This window comes from Marmota monax, unplaced genomic scaffold, assembly GCF_021218885.2.
Source record: "Marmota monax isolate L192 unplaced genomic scaffold, Marmota_monax_Labrador192_F-V1.1 WCK01_AAM20220418_F8-fsc00027, whole genome shotgun sequence".
Lineage (NCBI taxonomy): Eukaryota > Metazoa > Chordata > Mammalia > Rodentia > Sciuridae > Marmota > Marmota monax.
Genome location: NW_026694617.1, coordinates 16961053 through 16980849, shown reverse-complemented (window position 1 = coordinate 16980849; position 19797 = coordinate 16961053). Strand labels below are relative to the sequence as shown.

At 42.3% G+C, this 19797-nt stretch overlaps 1 pseudogene; it reads left to right on the top strand.

The window, feature by feature from the left end:
• Positions 1-16132: 16132 nt before the first annotated feature.
• On the top strand, positions 16133-17448 carry LOC124077896 (cysteine/serine-rich nuclear protein 1-like; annotated as a pseudogene).
• Positions 17449-19797: the final 2349 nt, after the last annotated feature.

Sequence of the window (19797 nt, the reverse complement as noted above, 5' to 3'; positions counted from 1 at the left end):
AATCTTTCTGGAATCCAAATCGGCTGCTGTTCTCCCTGTGGAAACACATAAACAGACCCCCGACTCCAGACAATCACTGGGTCAGGACCTTGGTTAATCTCTCTGGAATCCAAATCGGCTGCTGTTCTCCCTGTGGAAACACACAAACAGACCCTCGACTCCAGACAATTACTGGGTCAGGACCTTTCCATTGTCCTGTTAGAATATCCTTCCAAAGTACCTTGGGCTTATGTACATTTTTTGGACACATATGCCTTTCCGCAGCACTAAGTCCTGATGAATCCAAATTTAAAAAGTTTAGAGTAAAAAGGGTTATTTTAAGTTTATCTTTGGGGAATATATACCCCTTCCCAATTCCTTCTTTTTGCTTTAATAAGTACATTTTAATAGTTTGATGAGCTCTTTCAACTATGCCTTGTCCCTGTGGATTGTATGGGATTCCTGTTATATGAGTAATGCCAAATGTTGAGCAAAATTGTTTAAAAGAGGTAGAAGTATAACCAGGGGCATTATCTGTTTTTAACTGTTTTGGAACACCCACAGTGGCAAAATTTTGTAAGCAATGAGCTATAACATCTTTAGTTTTTTCTCCGGCATGAAGGGAGCCCATCAAAAATCCAGAAGAAGTATCAACTGTAACATGCAAATATTTTAATTTTCCAAATTCTGGCAAGTGTGTGACGTCCATCTGCCAAATATGGTTAGGTATCAATCCTCTAGGATTGACTCCAAGATTAACTTGTGGTAAAAAGGTCACACAATTTTGACATTGTTTTATTATTTGTCTAGCTTGTTCCTTAGTTATTTTAAAACGCTTTTGTAAAGTATTAGCATTGACATGGAACTTTTTATGAAAATTTATAGCTTCTTCTAGTGTAGAGAAAATATGTATGTCATGTGTAGTTTTATCTGCTAAATCATTGCCCAAACTAAGGGCTCCAGGCAATCCTGTATGTGCCCTGATATGTCCTATAAAGAATGGATCTTTTCTGTCCCAGATTAGACTTTGTATAGTGGAAAGCAAAGAGAAAACAGTAGAAGAAGGGGAAATCCTACCAGCATCTTCAAGAGATACTATAGCATTAACTACATACTGACTATCAGAAAATAAATTAAATACAGAATCTTTAAACATCACAAAAGCTTGTAAAACTGCATTAAGCTCTACCTTTTGAGCTGATTGTTTGGGTACTAAAAATGTAAAAGTTTGATCAGGGGTAACGACTGCTGCTGTACCATTATTTGACCCATCAGTGAATATATTTGGAGCATTCATGATAGGTGTTTTTCTTGTCATTTTTGGAAAAATTACAGGATGCAATGACCAAAAAGACAATAAAGGATTAGATGGTAAGTGGTTATCAAATGAAACATTAGATTTGCACATGATTATTGCCCAAGTATTTAACTCATTAGCTAACTCATCAATTTGATTCATAGTATATGGAGTAATAATTTTATTGGGAGAAATTCCAAACACTCCCTTTGCTGCTTTTATTCCTTTGAGTATTAATTGTCCTACAGCCTCAGGATACCTAGTAAGAATAGTGTTAGGAGAATAAGATAAATGTATCCATAATAATGGACCTTCTTGCCAAAATACTCCTGTAGGAATATTTTTTGTTGGTAGTACAATAAATAATAAAGGCAAACTTATATCAATTCTATCCAAATGCATATTTTCCATATATGTTTCAATGATTTTTAATGCCTTTCTTGCTTCAGGCGTTAACATTCGGGGTGAATTTGGATCTGATGGACCTTTTAGGATATCAAATAAAGGTCCCAACTCTCCTGTTGGTATACCTAAATAAGGCCTTATCCAATTTATGTCTCCTAATAACTTTTGAAAGTCATTAAGTGATTTGAGTTGATCTACTCGTATTTGAATTTTTGGTGGACGGACCATGGTTGAGGATAATAGAACTCCTAAATAATTAATTGGAAAATTTAATTGTACTTTATCTATTGCTATCTCTAGATTATAATTTTTTAATAAGTTTGTAAGTGTGGCATAACATTCTAGCAATGTGTTTTTATCTTTGTGTGCTAATAATACATCATCCATATAGTGAAATATTTGTAGTTCAGGATTTTGATTTCTAAGTGGCTGGATTACTTTGTTAACATAAATTTGACACATAGTTGGGCTGTTAGCCATCCCTTGAGGGAGTACTTTCCATTCATATCTCTGATCAGGACCTTCATGATTCAGTGCAGGGATAGTAAATGCAAAACGTGGACTATCCTCAGGATGAATTGGAATTGAAAAAAAACAATCTTTAATATCTATAACTAAAACATACCAGGTTTTTGGCAAAGCAGACAACTGAGGAATCCCTGATTGAGCAGGTCCCATAATAACCATCTCATTATTAATGGCTCTTAAATCTTGCAATAATCTCCATTTACCAGATTTCTTTTTGATGACAAAAATGGGAGTATTATGGGGAGATACAGAAGGTTGTATATGTCCTTCTGCTAATTGTTGTTTGACCAGGTCATGGGCTGCTTGTATCTTTTCTTTAGTCAGGGGCCACTGAGGAACCCATACTGGTCTTTCTGATTTCCAAGTAATTTTTATTGTCTCAGTGGCCCTTTCTGAAAATCCAACCCATGTCTGTCTGTTCCTTGATCTATTTGTATTGGTGCTGCTATACCTTGTTCTTGTTTTTCTAATCTTTTTCCTTTCCTAAAACCTTGTCTAGTCATAATAGTGGGTGCATTTTGGTTGATGTTATTTGTTAATGTCAAACCTAATTGATCTAGGACATCTCGTCCCCATAAATTTACGGGAAGATGATCCAATACATATGGCTGTATAGTTCCTTCACATCCTTCAGGATCCTTCCAATCTAATACCATTGCACTTCTATGGGGATTAGTCGCCACTCCTAGGCCTCGAAGCGTTTGAGTGGCTTGTTGTAATGGCCAATGTTTTGGCCATTCTTGACGAGAGATGATGCTAAGGTCTGCACCTGTATCCAGTAGCCCATTAAATTCATGTCCTTGAATATTTAGTTTTAGCATGGGGCGAGAATCTAAATTTAAAGAAAGCATAGCCCAATCTACACCTGTGGAGCCTAATCCCTTGGAACCTCTTTCTACAGTACGACTGGAAAATTTATCATGTAGGCTGGGTATTATTAGTAACTGTGCTATTCTATCTCCTGGTGAAATTACTGATATACCCTTTGGAGAACTGGCTATAATTTTTATTTCACCTTCATAATCGGGATCAATTACCCCAGGACTTATCATAAGTCCTTTTAGAGTAGAAGAGCTGCGTCCCAATAATAAGCCTACTGTTCCTTTGGGAAGAGGTCCTTTCACCCCTGTGGGAATGATTTGAACTCCCATCTCTGGAGTTAGTACTGCTCTGGCGGAGGCGCAGATGTCCAACCCTGCGCTCCCTCTGGTTTGTCTGATGAGGGATCTGATGGACAATGTGTCCTGGGCACTACCCTGATGGGGTTGCTGGGTTCCTCCAGTGCTCCGTATATTTGTGGTTTTGGGCCCCGGAGCATTGGGCCCCCCTGTCCGTTTTTTGGCAATGTAGCCCGATGCCTTTCTCCACGATATCGTGGATAAACACCTGGTCCTTGTTCGTTTTTTGATAATGGAGTACCCTCTATGGTGGTTTGAGAACGGCATTCATTAGCCCAATGTCTCCCTCTACGGCACCGTGGGCAAATACCTGGTATTCTACTCCTTTGATACCTAGTTTTGTTAAACCCTCCTCCAATGGGGCAATTCCTTTTAAAATGTCCTGTTTGTTCACAATTGTAGCATGTTCTTGGCCTGGCATCTAAAGCCTGTTTTACTGCAGCTGCCACAATTTGCCCTTGTTCATTAATGTCTCTGGCATCTAAAGCCTGTTTTACTGCAGCTGCCACGACTTGCTCTTGTTCATTAATGTCTCTACATAATTTAATATATGTGTTTAAATCTTCATGTTTCCATGGTCTAATGATATCTCTGCACCAACGATTCGCTTGCTCATAAGCCAGGTGTTTTAGTAATGGCATTGCTTGTTCTGTATTCCCAAAAACTCTGGTAGCTGTTTGAATAAGCCTATCTACAAATTCAGCATAAGGTTCATTAGCTCCTTGTATTACCTTAGATAATTGACCTTGTAAACCTCCATGTCCTTGTAAAGTCTTCCATGCCTTAATTGCATCTGCAGCAATTTGTGCGTATACGCCAGGATCATATGCAATTTGTTGCTGCTGATCCTCATAAGGTCCCTTTCCTAACAACATATCTAGATTTCTCTGAGGATAACCAGCTGCTGCATTTCGCCTAGCCGTCTCCTTGCAAAATTCCTCATTGGCAACCTTCCATAACAGGTATTGTCCTCCATTTAGCACAGCTTTACACATATTAGCCCAATCTGCTGGCGTCATGTTCAAGTTGTTAATGGATTCGACCAAGCTTACAGTGAAGGGTGCTTGAGGACCATAGGTTGTTACAGCCTCTTTTAGCTGCTTCACTGTTTTGAAATTTAAAACTTGGTAAAATCGCTGCCCTCCTGCCTCAAATACAGGGCATGTTAATATTTGAGACCTTGTCTCAAGATCCCAACTATCAACTGCGGGGGTTGGGGGCCTCCCAGCATATGGAGGTGGCGCTGTTGGTTGGACACTTACGCCCTCTGGTGATAGAAAGGTGTTAGTAGCAGTCTCCTGTAGAGGTGGTGCTGTTGGTTGGACACTTACACCCTCTGGTGATAGAAAGGTGTTAGTAGCAGTCTCCTGTTGTAACTTTCCCCCTGATGGCTTTTTCTGTTTTACACTTTCTTTCTCTGTCTGACTAGCTTGAGAGGCCTTCTCTTTTACTTGAATCTTTTCCTCTGTCTGACTAACTTGAGAGACCTTCTCTTTTACTTGAATCATTATGTCTTCTCCTTCCTCTACCATTGTCTGAACTGAAGGCTTTGGACTAAGCAAACAAGATACGAATGTCCACAATGGCAATGTGCCAACTGGCAGAGTCCCTGGGCTTTTCTTTTCTATTCTTTTTAAATCTTCACCATGATGGTTCCATTGTGATATATTTAACAACTCCTCCTTAAAAAGCCATGGGCTACATTTTTGTATTGTATCAACGTATGCCCTGATTGTTCTTGATTTTACTGAGATGCCTCCTTCCTCTAACAATTTACTTAACACTCTTTCAGTTTGTTTTTTACTAATTTCTGATCCCGTATTTCTACTATAATACAACCCAACAAGATAACGCCTAACAAAACTGAAACTGAGTGAAACAAAATTGGAACAACACAAAATCATTATAATAGCCTCCTGAAATGTCCATCCGTCCTTTCTCCCTATCTGTTCCTCAGATGTGAGCGGTTTTTCTTCCATCTTACACATCTCCAGGGACAGGCAACTTAAAACAAAAGTGAAACAAAATAACAAAAGAAGAATCTTAAAATGGCTACCCATCCTCTCGCCCTGCCCTCAGGGGCGAGCAGTTCACTTACCCTCAGTCGCTCCCCGTACGGGCCACCAAATGCCGCAGTCTGGCTGGGCACAATCAGGAGCCACTTGTCAAAAGAAACTAACTTTATTTTTAGAACCACACACGACAAACAAAATAGTCTCTCAGGAAAAACCCTCAGAGCCTCAACTGCCACCACCGGCTTTCCCCAAGCCTCTCTCTCCCACACAAGCTTCTCTCCACCTCCCACAATCCTCCTGCTCTTGAGGCCGATTGGCTGGGTCACATGGGCGGAGCCAAAAAAGTCCCCCAATGAGCAGCTCCGTGGTCTGAAAGGGCAGGGAAACAGTCCAATGAGCATCACCGCAGAGGAGCCAATCAGCTAGATGTTGCTGGGGCCAAGGAGCCAATCAGCTAGATGTTGCTGGGGCTGCTGTGAGCCAGCACTATCTGATTTCCAAGTAATTTTTATTGCCTCAGTGACCCCTTCTGAAAACCCAGTCCATGTCTATTTATTCCCTAATCTATTTGAATTGGTGCTGCTATGCCTTGTTCTCCTAATCTTTTTTCTTTCCTGAAACCTTGTCTAGCCCTAATAGTGGGCGCATTTGGATTGATGTTATTTGTTAATGTCAAACCTAATTGATCTAGGACATCTCTTCCCCATAAATTTATAGGAAGATGATCCAATACATATGGCTCCATAGTTCCTTCACATCCTTCAGGATCCTTCCAATCTTTGCACTTCTATGGGGATTAGTTGCCTATCCTAGGCCTCGAAGCGTTTGAGTGGCTTGTTGTAATGGCCAATGTTTTGGCCATTCTTGACGAGATATGATGCTAAGGTCTGCACCCGTATCCAGTAGCCCATTAAATTCATGTCCTTGAATATTTAGTTTTAGCATGGGTCGAGAATCTAAATTTAAAGAAAGCATAGCCCAATCTCCACCTGTGGAGCCTAATCCCCTGGAACCTCTTTCTATAGTACTACTGGAAAATTTCTCATGTAGGCTGGGTATTATTAATAACTGTGCTATTCTATCTCCTGGTGAAATTACTGATATACCCTTTGGAGAACTAGGTATAATTTTTATTTCACCTTCATAATCGGGATCAATTACCCCAGGACTTATCATAAGTCCTTTTAGCGTAGAAGAACTGCATCCTAACAATAAGCCTACTGTTCCTTGGGGGAAGAGGTCCTTTTACTCCTGTGGGAATGATTTGAACTCCCATCTCTGGAGTTAGTACTGCTCTGGCAGAGGCGCAGATGTCCAACCCTGCGCTCCCTCTGGTTCGTCTGATGAGAGATCTGATGGATAATGTGTCCTGGGCACTACCCTGATGGTGTTGCTGGGTTCCTCCATGGTGTTTCTGGGTTCCTCCAGTGCCCCGTACATTTGTGATCTTGGGCCCCGGAGCATTGGGCCCCCCTGTCCGTTTTTTGGCAATGGAGCCCGATGCCTTTCTCCATGACATCTTGGGTAAACACTTGGTCCTTGTCTGTTTTTTGATAACGGAATACCCTCTATGGTGGTTTGAGAACAGCATTCATTAGCCCAATGTTTCCCTCTACGGCATCGTGGGCAAATACCCGGTATTCTATTTGTTTGATATCTAGCTTTGTTAAACCCTCCTCCTATGGGGCAATTCCTTTTAAAATGTCCTGTTTGATCACAATTATAGCATGTTTTTGGCCTGGCATCTAAAGCCTGTTGTACTGCTGCTAAGACTTGCCCTTGTTCATTAATGTCTCTACATAATTTAATATATGTGTTTAAATCTTCATGTCTCCATGGTCTAATGACCTCTCTGCAACAACGATTTCCTTGGTCATAAGCCAGTTGTTTTATAAACGGCATTGCCTGTTCTGTATCCCCAAAAATTCTGGAAGCTGCTTGAATAATCCTATCTACAAATTCAGCGTAAGGTTCATTAGTTCCTTGTATTACCTTAGATAATTGACCTTGTAAACCTCCATGCCCCTGTAAAGTTTTCCATGCCCTAACCACATCTACAGCAATTTGTGCGTATATGCCAGGATCATATTCAATTTGTTGCTGTTGACCCTCATAAGGTCCTTTTCCTAACAACATATCTAGATTTCTTTGAGGGTAACCGGCTGCTGCATTTCGTCTAGCTGTCTCCCTGCAAAATTCCTCATTGGCAACCTTCCATAACAAATATTGTCCTCCATTTAGCACAGATTTACACATACTAGCCCAATCTGCTGGCGTCATGTCCAAGTTGGTAATGGATTCGACCATGCTTACAGTGAACGGTGCTTGAGGACCATAGGTTGTTACAGCCTCCTTTAACTGCTTCACTGTTTTGAAATCTAAAGCACGGTGAATTCGCTGCCCTCCTGCCTGCTCAAGTACAGGGCATGCTAATCTTTAAGGTCCTGTCTCAGGATCCCATCTATCAACTATGGGGTTTGAGGGCCACTCAGCTATCTCCATAGGGGGAGCTGTTGGTTGAATTACGCCCTCTGGTGATAGAACGGTGTTAGTAGCAGCCTCCTGTTGTAGCTTTTTCCCTAAGAGCTGTTTCTCCTCTAAGCTTTCTTCCTTTAAATTTTCTTCCTCTGTCTGACTAGCTTGAGAGACCTTCTCTTTTGCTTGATCTAAAATGTCTTTCTCCATGGTCTGAACCTCTAACAATTTACTTAACACTCTTTCAGTTTGTTTTTTACTAATTTCTAATCTGTTATAAAGATAACGCAACCCAATAAGATAACACAAAACAAAACCGAAACAGAATGAAACAAAAACGGAACAAAAAATCGTTGTATCAATTTTCCTATTTTCTTGACATGTGCATTTGTGGTCTATTTCTATCTCTTCCTCAGGGGTGAACAACTTCAAACCTTGAGCCAACCATTTTTCCCAATCTGCCTGAGAAAATTCTAGGGATAGGCAGCTTGAAACAAATGCAAAACAAATCAAAACAAGAACACATTGTTTTTTAAAATGGTCACCCATTCTCTCGCCTTCCCTTAGGGGCAAGCAATTTCACTTACCCCAAAGCTTCAGACGTTCCCCGCACGGGCCACCAAATGCCGCAGTCTGGCTGGGAACAAATCACGAGCCACTGAAGCAGGAACAAACTGTATTTTTAAACTGCAGGAAAACACTTCACACAGCTCCCGGGGAATCCTCCCGAACGCCACGAGGCTTGTGCAGGAAGCCCCAGCTGGAAATATCTCTCCCGGAAAATCCCCCCTCCTGCACTTCCCCAACCAATGGGAACTCTCGGGGAATCCCCGGAAATCCCCACGAGAACTCCAAAATAGTGCGAGAACTCAAAAGTTGCGGCAGAGGTGGATAGTAATGCCTTGCCTGTCAATCAATACTGTTGGCAAAATGCCAGGGGCCATACAGACTCGGCCGTGGCTCTCAGCAATGTATAACTTGTATGCATTGTGAACTATCTGTTGGTGCAGCGGCTTGTGGTAGTGCCGGGGTATTTTTGCTGATGGTGTCATCGGTGGTACAATTTTTCCAAAAGGAGCCATCAGTTGGCTTGGTGTCATGGCATTTTGTATCCTCCTCCCTTCTGCTTGTTCTGCTTGTTTTAGCTCATTCAGCTAAAATTTGGGGGCCAACAGAGGTGAGGCAAAGAACCTCACCCCTCCACTGGTGCAAAGGCCTATCCACAAGTATGGCTGTATGCTGGGCCAGTAGTCAATGACGGGTAAGATCCAATTGCAATGGTACCAACCTAAGACAGGAGGCTGACACCTTGAGGTCAGCTCATCCGATGATGGCTAAGGACCATATGTACTTTTGGACAACCTAAGACAGGCACGGTCCCTAAGCCACATGCTTGTTGTTTAATTAAACAGAAGGGGGGAGACGTTGAGAGCCACAGCCAAGTCGGAATGGTGCCTGGCATTTTGCCAGAAGGAGTGGTTGAGAGATAATGCCAGGGAGCCATTAAGATGATGATAATTAAGTTAAGCTGTGTATAATTGCTGTGACTGGATGATGCTGGATTGAAACAGGCTGTGTATTCAGTTGTATATAGACCCCTGCTGTCTGGCAATAGGGCGGCTCCTGCTGCCTCAGGTGCCCGCTACTTTTGAGTTCTCACAGAGTTCCCCTTGAGTTCTCAGGGAGCCCCGTGGAGAGCTGGGAGAGTTCCCAGGGAGTGCACGTAGAGTGCCGGTGGAGTTCGGGCAATAAAGTAGTTCCTCTTTGAACCTACAAGTGCCTCGTGGTGACTCGGTTATTTTGTGCCCAGCCAGACTGCAGCAGGTATTCACAAGCATGGAGCAAGAATGAATTGCACAGATGGCCAACCTCTCAGACTCAAGCAGAATTGTCCTGAGAATCAAGGGATGGAAACCTACAAAGTTATGAAGCATTTATTAGTCATTTTTGGGTGGTGGTACAGAATTTTGGAGATTTGCTTACCCACCAAAATACATCCACAGGCCTTCTTATATATTTCCTGGTCTCACTAAGTTGTTTAGGACCTCCTTAATTTGCTTGAGGCTGGCTTTGAATTTAAGATCATTCTACCTCAGCCTCCTGAGTCCTAGAGTAACAGGCAAGCACAACCACACCCAGTCTAGATATTTTTGTAAGGCACAAAGTTGCATATTAAGCATGCAGTTAGGCCAGGAGAATTCTGCATTGAAAGGGTTCATAATTCAGCCCCTCTAGAGATAGAGCCCCAGCTGCTGTTAACCACAAATCACTAGGATACTAGGCAGGGCTCACCACCCACTAGGCAAAGTGCTAGGGCCTTATAATACACTAGGGACCTAAAAAATTATCTTAATTTTTTTAAATGGGAAAAAATTAACTCTCATGCCTAATATAACATCTGATATATAATATTAACATATTGTCCTAAAACTATAGTGAAAGAAGAAGATTTCTAGTTTAAGGTATTGATTGGGTTTTCAGTGCAGGAATGAGTCCTTGAAGCTACAAATGTGCCTGGGGCCAAGAGTCATGGTGGGTCCCTGCAAGGAGCAGAGGGCCACAGGTTCTGTTGCAATTCCCCAGCCTCAGAAAGGCTCAGCCTTTGACAAGTAGCACAGGGAGAGGCCAAGTGCTTTGGTCTGAGCTAGCAAATGCACCAGGAAGAGATGGAGGTACCTCCTCACTTGACCTCCACTTAACTGTACTATGACACCTTTATTTGTCTTAACTAATCTTTATATTATTTAAAAGTTTGTCTTTTAATAATCTTCAGTATCTTTTGCATCCATTTCATAATTTAATAAACTTCTTAATTGAATTATTATTGATACCACTTGCATCAATTTTGCAAACTAATATCTCATTGTATTTTTGTAGTTTTTGTGACTCTACAAATATCTTGCTAAAAAGTCATTACTAAAATTTCCTTTCATTAGAATAATTTTCAGCTAGACAGAAAAAGGAATGAAAGTTAAAGATATGAGATTAATAGAGAATTGATTTTATCAAATATTTTTCTGATTAAAGGTCCTACACAAAATCTACAAAATTGTCTAACATCATTATCTTTGTATAATGATTTAAAATCTACATGATTCCACATCAACAAGGAGCCATGTTTTTATTAATAAAAATATTTACATATATTTAAAAATACTTAATACTCTCTACCTCTTGGAATTAATTATAAGGCATTTAATATGTCCTAGAACCTCTGTACAATCTATTCCCTTTGGGATTCTAAGGGTTGCCTTATTTCTAACTAAGAACATCATTTTTATCTTGTAGTATGAAAGAACACTATTTTTTCCTTAATAGAATGAATTTGGGGAATAAATTCCTGAAAGTGGAATTCCTGTATCAATATAGTATATTTAAAATTGTTAAAACACATGGCTATGTTCCATGTTGAAGGAGCCTACAAAAATTATTCAATCAACATACTGAGAAAGGTCTTTTTGCCTTCATTTAATTTTTTTTAGTTATACAATATGTTTATTTTGTTTATTATTATTATTATTTTTTTAATGTGGTGCTGAGGATCCAAGCCCGTGATTCACATGTGCAAGGCAAGTGCTGCACCACTGAGCTACAACTCCAGCCCTTTCCAACATTGTAACAACATGAGTTAAAATGAAAATTCCTTCTTGTTTTTTTATATAGCCGGAAGTAAATCCAGGGACTCATGCATGCGAGGCAAGTGCTCCACCACTGACCTACATCCCTGGATTCTGTTTTGAAAGTTTTTAACACTTCCTAATATGCCATTTAAATGTGTATTTCTTTTAACTTTCTTGGTCTAATATTAGTGAGGCCATGCTTATCTTTCCTATTGAAGAAGCATTTAGGAATCTGTATTTATCTGTGGGAATTTGAGAAGAGTTCCATAATTTTCATCACTTTTTAAATTGATTTTGGGTGGATGACATTGATAAGATCTAATTATCAATAATTAGTACTTCAAAAGCATCAAGCATTCCTTCTTATGTACTTTATTTCCACTTTGCCTAATTCAAATCCATTTTTTCCTACTATTCATCCCAATCTGTTTTCTTGCTTAATGTTTAATTATGATTTCAAATCTTTCACCTCATAACATTTATCACCATAACAGTCAAAAACTCTGAATACCCAGTGTAATCTGAACTCTCCTTTCTAAATTCCAGGTTCACACTGCCCCCAAGCATCATTACTTTTCTGCTCCAGGAGAAACACTCATGTAGTTTTAAGGCAAGAACATATCAGCAGTCAGAATTGAGTGAAACTTAGTGGGGGGAGGACATCACTGAATATAGCTCTAGATTGCTAAAAGAAAAGGTAGCAGAAGAAAAAATTCAGGAAGACGAAACTACCTAGAGGTCCAGGAAAAAGCAAGTGTCTGGAGCTGCATTGGCAATAGAAGTCACAGTAGTCATCCTGGAGTTTTATCTGTCAAAGTTGTGTGCAGTATCTGAAAAGAAAGAAAGAAAGAAAGATGAAGAGGGAGGGAGGGAGGGAGGGAGAGAGAGAGAGGAAAGAGAGAGGAAAGGAAAGAGAAGGAGAGGCCAGTAAGGAAGGAAGAAAGCCCTTTGGACTGAAACAAAATGCCAAACTAAGACTACATGCAAAGACCTTAGGGTGAAATTTCAATGCAAGAGACAAATACCAAGAACAATATAAATTTAAATGTCAATCCAAGTTATCAACCTTTTATACTTGGACTTAAAAACCTAGGGAACTAGCATCTCATGTGTTGATTCAAAACCAAACTGCTTCATTCTCTTTCACACTATGGGGTGTAAGGTTTTTGATGCAATTTGAAGTCATCTCTCACTTTCCTTCTTAGTCAAATAGATGCTACAAATACACTACTTATTGAACCCACTTTCTTCCCAGAATTACATATACTAGAAGAGCTTAGCACATTCTAGCATACCAGAATTATTTGCTATATATTCATTACAATTACTTTATGTACTATTTTTTTTCAGTTATTTCACTGGAGCAAAAATTTAGCTACATTTTGATATTTTGTATAATATCCCTGAGAAACAGTTCTCTTGCTTTCTGAATACTAAATTAATTGTAAAGATAAATCTTGCCACGTGGGTCAGGACAGCACAGGTTTGTAATCTCAGGGACCTAGAAGGCTGACACAAGAGGATTACAACTTCAAGACAGGGTGGGAAGAGTGGCACACACCTGTAATCCCAGTGGCTGGGGAGGCTGAGAAAGGAGGATTGGGAGTTCTAAGCCAACCTCAGCAAAGGAGAGGTGCTACAGAACTCAATGAGACCCTGTCTCTTAATAAAATACAAAATAGGGCTGGATATGTGGCTCAGTGGTTGAGTACCTCTCAGTTCAATCCTGGTATGGAAAAAAAAAAGGAGACAATTCAGTAACTTCATTAGATCATGTCTCAAAACAAAAACTAAAAATTACTGGAGATACGTTTTGTAAGATTGTCAAAAACCAAAGCCCCATGATTTCAATTTCAAATTTTAAAAATGCCAGGAAAAGTAGGGTCTATGAAGGCCATCTTTAGTAGAGTTCCTTGAAGGGGCCCTGGCAGCAAAATGCTCTGGGTGGAGTCTTTTAGAGGATCTATGCCAATGAGTGCATACCAAGGCCCAGAGTTTGAAGATTTAGCTTCTGGAGTCTCTTGAGAGGCCTCGCAGTGAGTGCAGTCAAGTGTGTAGTGGCAGCTGTGACCCAGACTGGGAAGCTTGCCATCTTCTCTGGCTGGACTTGATTATCTACTCTGGCTTCATGACTCCTTTGAATCCTAAATGCCTGGTCAGACTGTGAATCTCTTTAAGCAGAAGGTTGTAGGTGGGTTTGAATGTAAGACAGGCAGAAGTGTCAGTTAGTCAACTGCAAGGTGACAGGGCACCCCTGAAACAGCCTTGGGGGAAACTGGTGACAGGGTAGCACAGAAAATCATTTCCCATCTGGGTTCTCAAGGCTGCTATGTATCTGCTTGGAGATGCAGTGAATGTAGAACACCCAATATACCAGTGCTCCGGATACCCACCTCTACCCTGGAGACCACTAACCCAAGCTGCCAGCAGAGAAAGAACAATAAGGGAGGGCCCCCTTAGATTCAGACTTGAACCACTTAGACCTGGATGTGGTCTCTCATCACCCAGTGGTCTTTCCCCAGCATCCCCAGCAGAAGTACACTACACCCAGGAATTTCACGTTTTGGCACAATTTTATTGAGGAAGCCAAAGAAAAGTGCACAAGAGCTCTGAAACCTCCATGGTGGACTAGCAAACACAAGCTTTACTTCTAGGTGATCCCTTCCAAAACACTCCTCCAAACATGGTTGCAGGGGAAATCTCAGTGCCCCTGGGTCCCAAAGGTTACAGACTCAAGCAGCCTCAGGGAGTCTTGCACAGAAGGGCCCGGATCCATTCCCAGCAGCCTTGGTTTTTCTTCTGGCCACTGGCGGGGGCAGGGGGAAGAGGGCTCTTACAAGGGTTACCACCAGAGGTCTTGGCCTATAGACCTCCCTCACTGAGCACCTGGAACACAAGGGAGCCTCAGCAGGTGGTCAGTGGCAGGGCACCTTCAAGACCCCTGATTTTCCTGGAGGTGCCTGCGGCTTCGCAGACACCTGGTCCTGGACAGGAGGCTCTGTGTCCTGATGCAAGGTGCCCTGTGCTCTGGGAGAGTCATCTTTCCATGACCAATGCCAGAGAAAACGTCCCTGGGGTGTGGAATGCAGGTCACAGTGCAATTCTTCTGTAATGGGTGATAATTTGTGGCTGGATGTAGAAGGGCAGTGGCTGGATGTAGAAGGGCAGTGGCTGGATGTAGAAGGGCAGCGACTGGGGCCCTTCTACTCTGGCTGATATATTGAGCTCAAGGTTGGAGGCCTCTGGAGCTCTGGCGCCTGGACTGCAGGATACCAAGCCTGTGGCGCACAGCAGGGAAAGTGCTGCTCCATGGCATTGTGGACCACACACCAGGTACCACCAAGTATAAGGACTCAGCAGGCAGCAGATTTGGTGTTCTGAAACTTCTCTGGCCTCCAGGGAGTTTCTAACCACCTACAGGGAAACTGGGTGGTGTTTGCTTTAATCCTGAAAGGAAATTCCATCACAAAGCTCAATTAAGGAGATTAACAACAACAAGAAAAACCTATCATCTGCTAGTCTCTGGAATTGGAAGGCAGTCTTGCTCCATACAAGTCACTGAAAAATGGACATTTTTCTTCTGGCTTTAGCGGGGTTGTCAGCAAAATACCTAGATAATCACAACATGGTGTGTTTGTGACCTTTTCCTTCCTGAACTCTGCCTACATGGTAGAATACTTTTGACTAGGAATACTTCCAGAAAGCAATTTAAAAATGGGAAATAAGTTTCTGGTTTCAGATCTGGTGCTATATTTTCATTGATCTCTCACCTCATACTCCACTCCATTCAATTCAGAACTTGAGAAACAAATTCCCAGTATGATTATAGGAGGGCTGGGGCTTGTTGGAATAAATTAGGCCATAATTCCTCATGAAAGGTATTTATGACCTATCATGGAGACTTTGTAAAAAATACTTTAAAGATAACTGTCAGTATCTTATAAACACCCAATAGGATGAAGCTAGAAATCTGTGATAAAAAGGGAAGTGAAAATTCACAAATTTGTAGAAAGAAAAAAAATTCTGATCAAGCAAAAAAGCACAAGGGAAAAAAGAAAATACATAGATAACTAAAAACGATGGGAACACACTATATCAAAACTTATGGGATGAAGCAGAAACAGTGACCTGGAAGGGGTAGTAGTCAGAGTTCTCGAGAGGAACAGAATCAACAAGAAGTATGATTATAGAAAGGGGATTGATTAGATTGGCTTACTTGACCGCAAGACCCCAATGGCCATCTGCAGGCTGTAGAGCTGGAGGAACCGGTAGCTGCACAAGTGGCTGAAGCCCCCAAACAAGAGAGATCAACAGTGCTCTCCTAGTCTGAACCGAAGCTTCTGGAAACTCCCTGAACAATCACTTTCAGAGCCCACTTTGGAAGAGTGAAGAAGCAAGAGTCTGATATCTTCAAGTGAAGACAGCAGCAATCAAGAAGGCGTTCTCAGTCTCCTGCCACCACCGCCGCCAGATGCGCAGAGCAAAGGGCGGCTTGACAGTCGGCTGCCCGGAGAGCGCAGAGAGTCGCGCAGCGCGGGGAGCATGCAGGGCTGGGACGAAGGTCGTGTCGGTGTCCTTGGCGAGTGACCAGCTCTCAGGCAGTCTGTCGCCAGCCTCTAGAGCACCTCTGCAACCATGACTGGGCTGCTGAAGAGGAAGTTTGACCAACTGGAAAAGGACTCCTCCTCGTTCTGCTCCTCCACCTCCTCTGACTGCGTCTCTCCTTCCTGCTCCCCAAGCTCTTCAGTCTCAGGTGAAGAGAGCCCCTGGGGTCAGATGCCCCTATCTGAACCGGACTTCTGTGGCTCCCAAAATGGACCCCTCGGTCCATTTTGAAGCAGGCTCCTCGGGAGCTCCCATGCCGTGTTGCCTTCACAGGCATCACTGTCTTTTACTTCCCACGGTGCCAGGGCTTCACCAGTGTGCCCAGCCGTGGTGGCTGTACTCTGGGCATGGCCCCTCGCCACAGCGCCTGCTGCCACTTCTCCTTGTGTGAGTTTACACAGGAACAAGCCCGGGCCTGGAGGGAGAAACTCCGCCAGCGGTTGAAAGAGGAGAAGCGGAGATGCTGCAATGGAAGCTTTCAGCCTCTGGAGTACCTGAGGGGGAGGCAGCCTGCCACTTCCAGTGGATGCCATCAGTGATGCCTCTGTGGAAGAAGACTTGGCAGTGGCTGTGGCAGGCGGCCGGTTGGAAGAAGTGAACTTCCCACGACACCACCCAGCTCAGCGATGGCGTGCTTTGCTGCGGGCTGCGGATGTGCGCAGGATCCACCATGAGGAGAAGCGGGAACTGCAGGCGCTGCGCCAATCCCTTGAGGACTGTGGCTGTCGCTGCAATAGGGTCTGTGACCCTGAGACCTGCAGCGGGTATCAAGTGCCAGATGGACCACACAGGGTTCCCCTGTGGCTGCTGTAAGGAGGGCTGGGAGAACCCCAATGGCTGTGTGGAATTTGATGAGGCGCATGTGCAGACCCATTTCATCCACCCGCTCCAGCGCCTGCAGTTGGAGCAGGGGGCAGAGAGCCTTGGAGAGCTGGAGGCGCCTGCACAGGGCAGCCCCACTCAACCCTGGCGAGCAGGAAATGGTGTCCTCTTTCCCTCGGGCCAACCCCCCAGCAAGCAGTGAGCTGGGAGACAATAGCTGCAGCAGTGACCCAACCCACATCTTCCTCATCAGGCGCTAGTGAGGCCCCACACCACCCGACCCATCCAGGCCTGCCTGGCCTGGCTTCCAGCCAAGCATGGATGATGACAGCCTGGCGCGGATCCTGAGTTTCAGTGACTCTGACCTTGGTGGGGAGGAGGAGGAAGAGGAAGGGGGTGTGGGTGTTACTGCTGTTGACAGGTGACGAGTCCTTGCTTCCCCAATGTTGAAGAATCACACCAAAGAAGCACGCTGAGGCAAGGTCAGAGTAGAAATTAGAAGTTTATCAAAGGACAGCAGAAGAAGCCTTCTCCCGGAGGAAGAGGGGGACCCAAGAGGTGGAATCCTTGGGAGTGCGGTTGTTTCCCCTTTTTATAGTTTTGGTGTTGGAATATAGGTTGGAAGGCCAGAAGGGTGGGACACAGGTGGGCCAAAGAAGTAGTCTGAGCAGGAAGGACTTCATTAACACTTCTTTGGGATGGACTTTGGCCTAGGCCTTTTCAGGACTTCATTAACATTCCATGAGTTGTCCTGTGTTTCCTGGAATCATTCTCAGCATGGCCTCCATTTTAGATTTCACTCAGTATTAGACCCGATTTATCTAACTACACTGACTACCTAACTTTAAATCTGGCTTCATTCCCACCCACCCCCCCCTAATTTGGGAACTCCTTACTGCTGTAAGGAAGGGGGGCGAAGAAGATCTTTCTGGCTTCTTCAGGCTGAAAAGGGACAATGTGGGGCAGGCAGTTTGGAGTCCCCCTTTAAAATCGGGTCTATCCAGTGGTCCATGATAGAAGTCTGATTGAGAAGTAAAAGGCTGGAGGGCCATTTGAGTGATGGGTGGTCTATAAGAGAAACAAGAATTCATTAGTACTGGAACCATATTGATGCAGCAATAAATGCCATAGCACAGGAATATGCCAATGAGTATGATGGCAAAAACAAAGACTAACAATGTTTTCCACCAGGAAGTACCAAGAACCAGGAGCTAAGATATTGTTTCCATGACAAAGTTGCTGAGGACATGGCTTCTATCTGAGCATGTAAATCTTTAAGGATATTTGTCACATTGCCAGAATTGTCAGGAATGTAAACACAACATTTAACTTTTAGGGTTACAGACGTTCTTTCCCTTAAGATATAGTTTAATAATTTAATGTCATCTGATCTTGCAAAATCCTTTTACTAGTATGACCTCTGTGTCTAATAGAGAAATCTTTAATTCTGTTACTTAGGGCTGGATAACCATACTTGCAAACACTAAGCCTACCTGTGTAGGTTAGAAATAAAGGCTTTAAACTAAAAACTACTCTGGCAGTTCCTTTTGATAGTTATCAGGCATTCCTGTCTGAGAATCTCTTTTTCAGCCTCCAGTTTATTTTTGGAAGTTACATTTAACTATTATTATTATTTAAAATGTCCAGGAACAGCTGTGCTTTGGTTTTGACTGTCTTTGCTAAGTGTTTAAGATGGAGCAAGTCAAACTGACTTTTGTTTTTATCTATTGTTAAGAGTCAGCTGAGCTTCCCTGGGAGTCCTCAGGGAACTTCACAGCAGCTTCTCAGTTCTGCTAGTGCCATTGCGCTAGGATGGGTCCAGGCCTTGCTTGACCATGTGGCTTCCCTTGGAAGCATCAGGGATGTCTCCCTTTTCTGATGACCCTCCTCTTCACAACAAATGCACTGATTGGCTTTCTGTCCTCCACTGGTCTCATTAATCTCCCTGATAGGGAGGTTATGTGGCCTAGAGTTGCAAAGCTCTTTGGAGAAGTCCCCTATTCCCTGATTCAGACTGACTTAGAGGGCAAGAGCCAAATATTGGTTTTCTTGGCCCTTTTAATTTAACTTTAATTTTAAAACTTAATCTTAAACATCCAGCAAATAAGTTTCAACAGCCTTATACTAAGAGTACTGGGCTTTAATGTCTATCTCTCTCTCCTGTAGGTGATAACTCCTTATCTTAAATTAACCCAGGTTGTGTGTTCTTAAAGCAGTACCTCTGCAAAACATTAACTGGCAATCTTAAATCATTTATCAGAAAACTACAAAATAAAATTATCAAGAGTAAAAACATATTTAGTTCATGTAATAGCTACCTTGAATTTTGGCAGAGTTATACATTATAATCCCTTGTTTGAGATCCTGGTAATTGTGACAAAAACCAACTTTTGGACACAACTTTAAATGTACTGAAATCTGGTCTACTTCTTCCATAGTCACTTTCACATGTAGTGAGATGGGACAGAGCCTTATCTCAAGTAAGGCAGGGCTCTTCATAAATCTTAAGTACTGTAGTTCTGAAACTGATCTTTGCTTTTTAAACATCATTTTACAAAGCCTACATAAATTGTTGCTCAAGTTCACATGAATATTAGCTAACTCAATATAATATCACACCTAAAACATGAATTAAAGAAAAGCTGAAAGCTTTTAACCTTTTGTAGAAAAGTAGTAATGTACTTTTGTGTTTTGCAATAAAACCTTCACACAGATTAGGCTCTCATTAACTTAAAAATACATTTAAATTGTATCTCAGTGTAAAAAGTAACATAGAACTTTACATATCTTATTGATAAGAAGTCCAGTTATAGAACACAAATGATATAAATAAATAAATAAATATGTTTTAGATTTAAAAAAATCTAAAATTA